This window comes from Hibiscus syriacus, unplaced genomic scaffold (assembly GCF_006381635.1).
Source record: "Hibiscus syriacus cultivar Baekdansim isolate YM2019G1 unplaced genomic scaffold, ASM638163v2 tig00110548_pilon, whole genome shotgun sequence".
Classification (NCBI taxonomy): Eukaryota; Viridiplantae; Streptophyta; class Magnoliopsida; order Malvales; family Malvaceae; genus Hibiscus; species Hibiscus syriacus.
This window is the reverse complement of record NW_024062775.1, coordinates 1778271-1786667: the sequence shown is the minus strand read 5'-3', so window position 1 is coordinate 1786667 and position 8397 is coordinate 1778271. Positions and strand designations below refer to the sequence as shown.

The 8397-nt window shown below is 35.5% G+C and overlaps 1 pseudogene; it reads left to right on the top strand.

Moving 5' to 3' along the window:
• The first annotated feature begins 365 nt into the window (after positions 1-365).
• LOC120130799 lies at positions 366-6872 on the top strand (annotated as a pseudogene).
• The last annotated feature ends 1525 nt before the right edge of the window (positions 6873-8397 follow it).

The following is an 8397-nucleotide window of genomic DNA, read 5'->3' as shown; positions in this document are numbered from 1 at the left end:
CCAGTTTTTAGTAGTGTTCCATGAGCTTCCTAAGTGATAGCTGATATAGCATCAACATCATAGCCTTCGGGGTATGTTGGCTCTTTTGGTTTAGATCGGATTAGAGTCACAAGGTTTTTCTCAACCAGTGTTGAGAGAAGTTCCTCATAGGGTTTTGGAATTGGGTTTATATGAGTCTTATCTCAGATTAACCTAGGAGGCTTGGTCCCTTGCTCAACTGAATAGAATCCTAACATACTGATCTCAGCTGCTTTCTTAGAGTCAATACTTTTGGTGCCCACTATTTTACCATTATTGATAGCTATTTCGATCATCTCTCCACACATGACAATGTCGGAGAATTGCAACCGACGAGGATGATGAAGATGAGACATCCATGGAGATTTCTTCTCTTCTGAAACTACCCTCATTCTCCTCTCCAAGTTTCCACCATGTCCCACGTACTCCCTCCTTGTGTTCCTCCTTCTCATCTCACTTCCTCATTTCAGAACGTATCCTCTCGCTCTTTTTTCACTAGCCCTTTCAACACAATGAAAGGATTATCCATTTTAAATTGCAACACTTCCATCAATCATTGTTGTTTCTCATCCGAGGCAGCTGTTGAGCAAAAAGACCCAGATCATGTTTTGGTAACTACCGTGATTGATATTTTTACTAGATTTAGTGATAGGGATGATATTAAGAGAGAATTAGAGTTAAATGGTGTTATTTTTAGCCATGAAATGATTTTGAAAATGCTGAGAAATGTCTACTCCTGATGTGGCAAGGAAAATTTTTAATTGGGTTTTGGAGACTGATGGGGAGAGACTTAGCTCCAAATCATATAATCGGATGTTAGGTATTTTGGGTGTCAATGGATTGGTCGAGGAGTTTTGGGGTTTAGTTGATGTTATGAAGAAGAAAGGGTATGAAGTCTCTGGTGCCGTGCGTGACAGAGTTGCTTTGACATTTGAGAAAGAAGGGTTGGAGAGCGATTTAGAGAAATTGAGAAGGGTGTTTGCTTCTGGATTGACTGATAATTCAGTCGAAAAGGTTTGTTCTAGGATGTGTAAAATTATTAAGAACCAGTTGTGGGGTGATGATGTTGAGGAGAGGTTGCTCGATCTAAATGTAACATTTTTGAATGATTTGGTGAAAAGGGTATTGGAAAATCTTGCTTCAGAGCCAGCAAAAGCTTTGATATTTTCCTGATGGATCGATGAGCGTGGTTTGGTGAAGCATGATGAGCGGAGTTATAATGCTATGGCGAGATCTTTGGGGAAGGAAGATTTCATTGATAGGTTCTGGAAGGTTGTTGATGAAATGAGGAGCTTTGGGTATGAAATGGAAATGGAGACTTTTACAATGTGTTTTGAGCACTTTTGTAAGAGGAAGATGATCAAAGAAGCTATAGATTTATACGAGTTTTCAATGGCTGGTTCCCATAAGACTACCATGAGTTGTTCTACCTTTCTGCTGAAGAAATTAGTGGTGAGTAAACAATTAGACATGTATCTGTTTACAAGAGTTGTGAGGACTTTTGTGGAGAGAGAATGTCGACAGATTCTATGGCTGATTCAGTTATCAAATCTTTGACTAGTGTTGGTAGACTAGGAGAATGCAACAAGGTTCTAAAAGTAATGGGAGGAACACAGATTCGATGCCAGTGGTAATTTGAAATCTAAAATCACATTTAGCCTTGCTAGTACTGGTAAAAAGGAGGAGGCTGTTGAGTTTATAGATCGTGTTGAAGCATCAAATACCAATTTAGATCCCAAGGCATGGGTATCTTTAATTGAAGGGTGTTGTGCTGCCGGGGATCTTGAAACATCATCAACTCATTTAAAAAATATGGTTGAAAAAGAAGGGGCCTCTCATGCTGGCTATGCCTTTGAATGGTTAGTCTATTCTGATCGCAGTAGGAAAAGTGCAATGGATGCATGCAGGCTTCTACACAAGTATGTTAGTGATTATCAGTTAAGGCCATGACATGACACCTACAAGGAATTGATAAGGAAGTTATTAGCACAGGGTGGATTAATGATGCTTTGAGTGTAACACCCCAATTTAGGGGCTAAAATTAAGAAATTATAAAGTGGTGGATTTAATTTGGTATTTTGAAAGAAACAGTGGGTTAAATTGCAAAATTTTAAAGTTAGCAGACCGTTTTATGAAGTACAGGAAGTTCAGTGGCTAAACACTTGGTTTAATTATTTTTAATTATGAGATGATATAAACCCCTAATTTCCCGTATGTTTCTGGAAATTTTTCCAGTTTTCCCTCTCCCGTCAACCCCTCTTTCAACTCCGATCTACTCGCCGTTCGACCTCTGATCGACGAGCCGAAACCACCATCGTGTTCGTTGTCGAGCGAGGAACAAAACCCCTCAAAGCTTTTGTCGTGAATCGTCGCCGTTCGTCGTTAATTTCAGTCGGAAGTATCGTCGGTAATAACTCAATTTCAATTGGTTTTTCGTCGATTCATGACGATCCGAGCATCCGTTTACGACACATCCCGCACCATCATGTTCCTTGCATCGTTCTGAGTCTGCCAGTGTCATCCTTGGTCTCCGTCGACGGCGGCGCGTGAGGAGGTGAAGCGGTCAAAGTTTTCAATTTGTTGAAATCGATTCTCCGCCGTTCAAAATTGTGAACCGAGCTTTGTAAGTATCTCGAAATCGCTCAAAATAATTTTTAGGAATTTTTCCGGGAATTTAGCACTGTTCACGCACTCCCACGCGCCGCCGCTGCGCGTGGGGAAGGAAAAAGTGACCGGTTTGACCAGTTTTGGAACTGTTTTGACCGGTCATAACCCGACCCAACCCGTTGACCCGACCCGATCTGTTGACCCGACTCGTTGACCGTTGACCGGCGTTGACCACTGTTGACCAAAACTTTGATAGGCTTTGACCGGGCATTAAACGACCTTTGACTTTGACTGAGTATACCTATCCTAACATTTTTTGACGTTCCAAATCCGATTCCGTAGTCTATTTTTCGAAATTCGGACCCGAAGGCCTCGATATTGGCAGTCAAACCCATTTACTTTAATTGTGACCGAAAATTCCAAATTTTTGAAAAGTCATATTTTATGCTTTCGACGTCCTGAATCCGAATCCGAAGTCTGTTTCGCCAAATTCGAAACTGGTAAGCTGTTTTTCACTGATTTATCACCCGATTCGATCCGTTTATCGTAATTAAGCTCCGTTTTTTATATCATTTATGTTGATATGTATCTGAGGAATTATTGGAAGTTGAATTCAAGATCGAGGGGGTTCAAATGGAATTTATTGGTCGATCAGTATTGCACGAAAATCGAGGTAATACTTTACTACCTCTTTATGCTTTATAGAACATGTTGGTATTGGTAAATGCATGAATGAAAATGTTTGGTCTCATATGTGTAATTAATGAAGATCTACACTAGATACGAATACGGTAGAAAGTAGGTAATTGAATATGGCTCAGATGACTATTATAAGAAATTGAAGGACAGTTGGAATTAAATTACAAGTTCTGGAATTAAGTGATAAAAGAATCAACCATAGATATGTAGATTATAATTTATCTCATTAAAGGTACTTAGATGATAAATTATGAGAATATTTCGATTAGGTAAAATTACGAAATTACCCTTATGTTGGAAAATGACAAGAATTATCCCTGGAAGTGGATTAATAAATCTGAAAAGAATTACTGATCTGCTAAAACTATTGATGTGCATAAGAAATGTTAGTTTTACTTGGAAATTATGGATAACCGGTTTTTAACCCCAAGAAGGTTTATGCTAGATACTAGAAGTCTTTTAAGGAATCATTTCAAGATCAAAGAATGTTCGAGGAAGCAATTAATCATAGGATCTCTATATTATATTATTTTCGTTAAGAGCTAATATCAAAATTATATGGTTAAGAAATTACGAAAATGCCCTTGAGAGGTAAAATAGTCAGAATTGACCCTGAAGGAGAAAGTACTTTGAGGATTTGTACTTAACTCGATTAAGTACGAATTTAATTATTAAGATCTGATCTTTGTAAAGAAAAATTCAAGATTTTTCATTTGTAAAATCCGAGAAGGCACTTGACCAAAAAATATCCGAGTTATGAGTAAATACCTAAAGAACAATTTATTGGAGGGTGCTCTTTTATCAGAATTGTTCGAAAGGACTGGAATAAATGATAAGTTTGAATTAAATAATAAGACCGAATAGAAAGAAATGATTGAAATATTCTAGATTTGTAAAATAACCAAAATACCCCTGGAATGGAAATGACTCAAGAATGTCACCAAGCTCAGGAATGAATGGATATACTCAAGCTTTGAAATGAATAGAAAAAAGTTGAGCACCAAAATGACCAAAATACCCTATTGGCCTAGAATAAGTAAATGTCTTGGATTAATTAAGGAATCCAAATAAACATGGATGTTGTACTGCTCTTAAAAGTTATGGAACACAACTTAAGTGATCAACCAACGTTAGTGCTATATCATTACCTGAATGATATAAGTATCACTTGAATGTTTGTTCATCTTCTCAAATTTGGATCGATGATAATTCTGGAAGTACTTGGCTCAGCTCAACTCTAGAGCGCATATAATACTAATAAGTGGGTATTCGTGAGTCAAATCAACCACGAATACCAGAATGACTTTATTGTATGAATAAATTGAACTGAAATGAAGTACAACGTGTATTTGAAATTCAGAAACGTCTGAATTATTCTGGAAAACTTTAAAGTAATCGGGATAGACTTGCTTACTAAACGAACTAAGTAACATCAATGACTGAGGATTAAATAGGTGATTGGATGAGTTTGGAAACACTGTTGAACTTACATGATGAATTGTCCTTATGGGTTATGAGCCATGGATCAAGTACGTCCGTATTTCCTGATATTTTTGAAACGTGGAAATGAAATAAAGACCGTTGGAAGATTTATTCAGTGATGATTATGAGGATGATCTATGGATCTGCATTATGGTATTAAAGAGTGAATACACTGGAAGGATAATGAATTGACTTGTTGACATGCATCAGTTTGGGAGTTGTGTAACTCGAGTTGTTTGATAATATGATCGATAGTCATAGATTGTAAATGACTTGAATCTTCGATTCTATATTTTCATCTAAAATCACTTCGGTCATGTTGGAAAACGCAAGTAACGCAGAAGGAAAAGATTATGAATACCTCATTTGGTTCAATTGGGTTGAAATCCTATGAATTCAAAGTATATTCTTGAATACCCCTGATTGTTTGGGTAATGGAATCACTCGCAGTAAATCTGAATTTAGAATTATTCTGTATAAAGGTTCCTAAACGTTTTCCAGATGCATATAGAAACTTAGTGGAATTCTAAAAGTATCAATCTAAAATGTCTGATTAGATCAGTTAGAAATCTATTCTCTTCAATAAGATCTTATTATTGGAATCCGATCAAATTGCACAAGTTCATGTTATCCATATTGATAACTACAAAATGCATCTGAAAAATAATTGGATTCTCTAGTGTGTTCCTTATATTTTGAAAAATTGTTTTATTATTTTAACATGTGGTACACTGAAATATATGGTTACTGTTTTATGGAATGCACCGACTTAACAGTGATGGCTTATGGATTTGTATCATTGTATAAACTGTATCTTGGAGATACAGATTTGTAAAGTACAACTCTGATCAAGCTGGAAAATTTTTATGGACCTAATGTGACTCTTAGGTAGGCTCTGCGGCCCTGAGATCATTCTTGGGTAGGCCCTGCGGCCCTAAGATGTGTTCTTAAGTAGACCCCACGGCCCCGAAATCTATCTTGGGTAGGCTCTCAGGCCCTAAGATATTCCCTTAGGTTAACTCTTTGTAAGATGGTTTTAAAATACGAGTTTAAAAAGCTCCACTACAGTATGGTTTATGGGATTTTACTGAACTATCATTTGATTAGTGTACCTATTATGGTTTTATCGTACTGATGGAACACACTAGGCATCCTATTCGACCTCATGAAAACGTGATAGTATGAAAGGTTTCTTATGAACTGAGATTCATGGCTTCTACTCGATGAACTTCTAAGTGAACCCCAGATTATTCCGCCCACTGGTATACGTATGATTCAATAAGGAAATTATGACTTCTCATTTATCTGCATGTCATATAACATCATCTGGTAGTTCTGTATTACTGAGCTTTCCGAAGCTCACTCTATTACTCAACATTGCAGGTTAAAAGAATTGTACCAGTGCAGCTATCGACATCAATAAGGGAGTTCTTCCGGCGTTGTTTTCAGAGTATGATACATGTGATTAGGGGGCATGTACTTGTATTTTGTTTTATATATGAGTCTGAAAATCTGTTTTATTTCTGAATACTAATAAATGATTTTATACGTTATATGTTTTAAGAAAAGTTTTAAATTTTCCGCTATTTTTACAGTGGGTCGCTCCGGTGGCCCTAATGTGACACTCCAGATCGGATCGGGTTACTCGCATCGGTCTGAGGGGGTTACATTGAGTCTATTGGGTTTGAAGAAAAACGATGGTTTCCCACCCTTTGTGGATCCCTTCATTGAGTATGTTTCAAGGTCCGGCAGTAGTGATGATGCTATTACTTTCCTAGAGTCTGTGACATGGAAAAAGTTTCCATCCATGTCAGTCGTTCTTTGCGTTTTCGAAGCGTTTCTTAAAGCCGCGAGGCAAAATGAAGCACAGGATTTGTTATCTAAATGCCCAAGTTATGTTCGCAACGACGCCGATGTTTTGAACCTCTTTTGTTCCATGAAATCAGGTCAAGTTGTTGCTGCACCTGGTATGGTTGCTTAAACTTCATCGGCTGTATTTCATGATGTACCATGGCATTTGTCACTTGTTAAAATTTTGTTATCTAGGCCGTCAACATTTATGGCTGCCTGGTTAATAAGAAAACATTCGAGATCTTTATGATTTTTCCCTGTAGTGTTGCTGTTTTTTTTATGTAAAATAGTGTTAAAAGAGTTTTGTCATTCGATTAAAGTTCAACTTGATTCCACTTTAAATATAATCGAAATTCGTATAAGGATGAACAATTTAATTTAATTTTAAATATAATCGATAATCGAAGTTCTGCATTAACGTCGTTGGAAAATAACTAGACGTTAGTACTGCAATGTTCTATCATTCTAAAGTTTTAATCACATTTCTTTCTTTTAATTCTGAGAGAACAATTTTATTATAATAACTATTTATTAAATTATTTGTAATTTTAAACTCTTAAATAAAAATTATTGTGTATTTAAATACCATCAAACTGGCAATATCTGAAATATTGTAATAACAATAGTATTAATGAAATTAAAATTTAATAAATATTATTTAAAAAAAGATAAAATACCAATATCGTTAATATAGTATTAAATAAAAAAGCAGTCATGCCAAACTATAGTAACCAAGCTAAACGGATGGCTTAGTCTAAATCCTTAAGGGTGCGTTTGATTTATGGAATGTAGCATTACCTTCGGGAATAGAATTACCGGAATGTAACATTACCTAACATATTACTGGGATGTTGCATTGTTGTGTTTGGTTCGTTTAATAGTAATGTAATATTACAATGTTTGGTTAAATGAATAAAAGATTATTGGAATGTATATTTGACCAAAATTTTCTTATTATATATTTGTTTTTTAACAAGTTGAATTCTAAATATTCAAATGAAAATATTTGTATAAAATATCATAGAAAATATATAATTTTACTATTTTTTAATTTATATAATTTTTTACAAAATTTAAAAGATAAATAGGTTTAATGAAAGAGTTTAATTTTATTTTAACCCCTGAACTTCATATAAAATTCTAATTATGGATTTTTTTGTAAATCTAAAATAGTTTAAGGATAAATTTGTAATTTAACCTTCGTAGAATTTTTTTATTCAACGACAGAAGAATGATATTTTTGAAAAAAAAAATATTTTAAGGACGTTTTAGTCCAAAACGTCAAGAAATGACAAATACCTAGGCCCCGTTTGGTTCACGGATCAAAACATTCATGGGAGGAATCTTTTTTTCCCGTTTAACTTACCTACGTTTGGATAGTTATTATTCCCAAGTGAGGGTAAACATTGAATACCAATAGTAATTTTTTTCCTGTTTTACTGGGAATGTTAGTCCTGTAGCTTCCTTAGGTATTTGAACATTCCGGGTCCCGTTGTCTAAAATACCCTTTTTCCCTCTTGGTTCTGGCTAACGCTTCCTCGATTTCCCTCTTTTAGCTTCAGCGTTCTGTTGTTATTAATATTTCAGGCTTTGTTCTTACAATTTGATTGTGGTTTTGTTCTGTTATGCTCGGTCGGGCTTCTATCTATTCGAAATTTTCTTTATTTCATTTGGCTCGGAAGTTATTATCTGTATTTGGATCAATATGAAGAAAATGGAATTATTTGATACTCTTTTTTG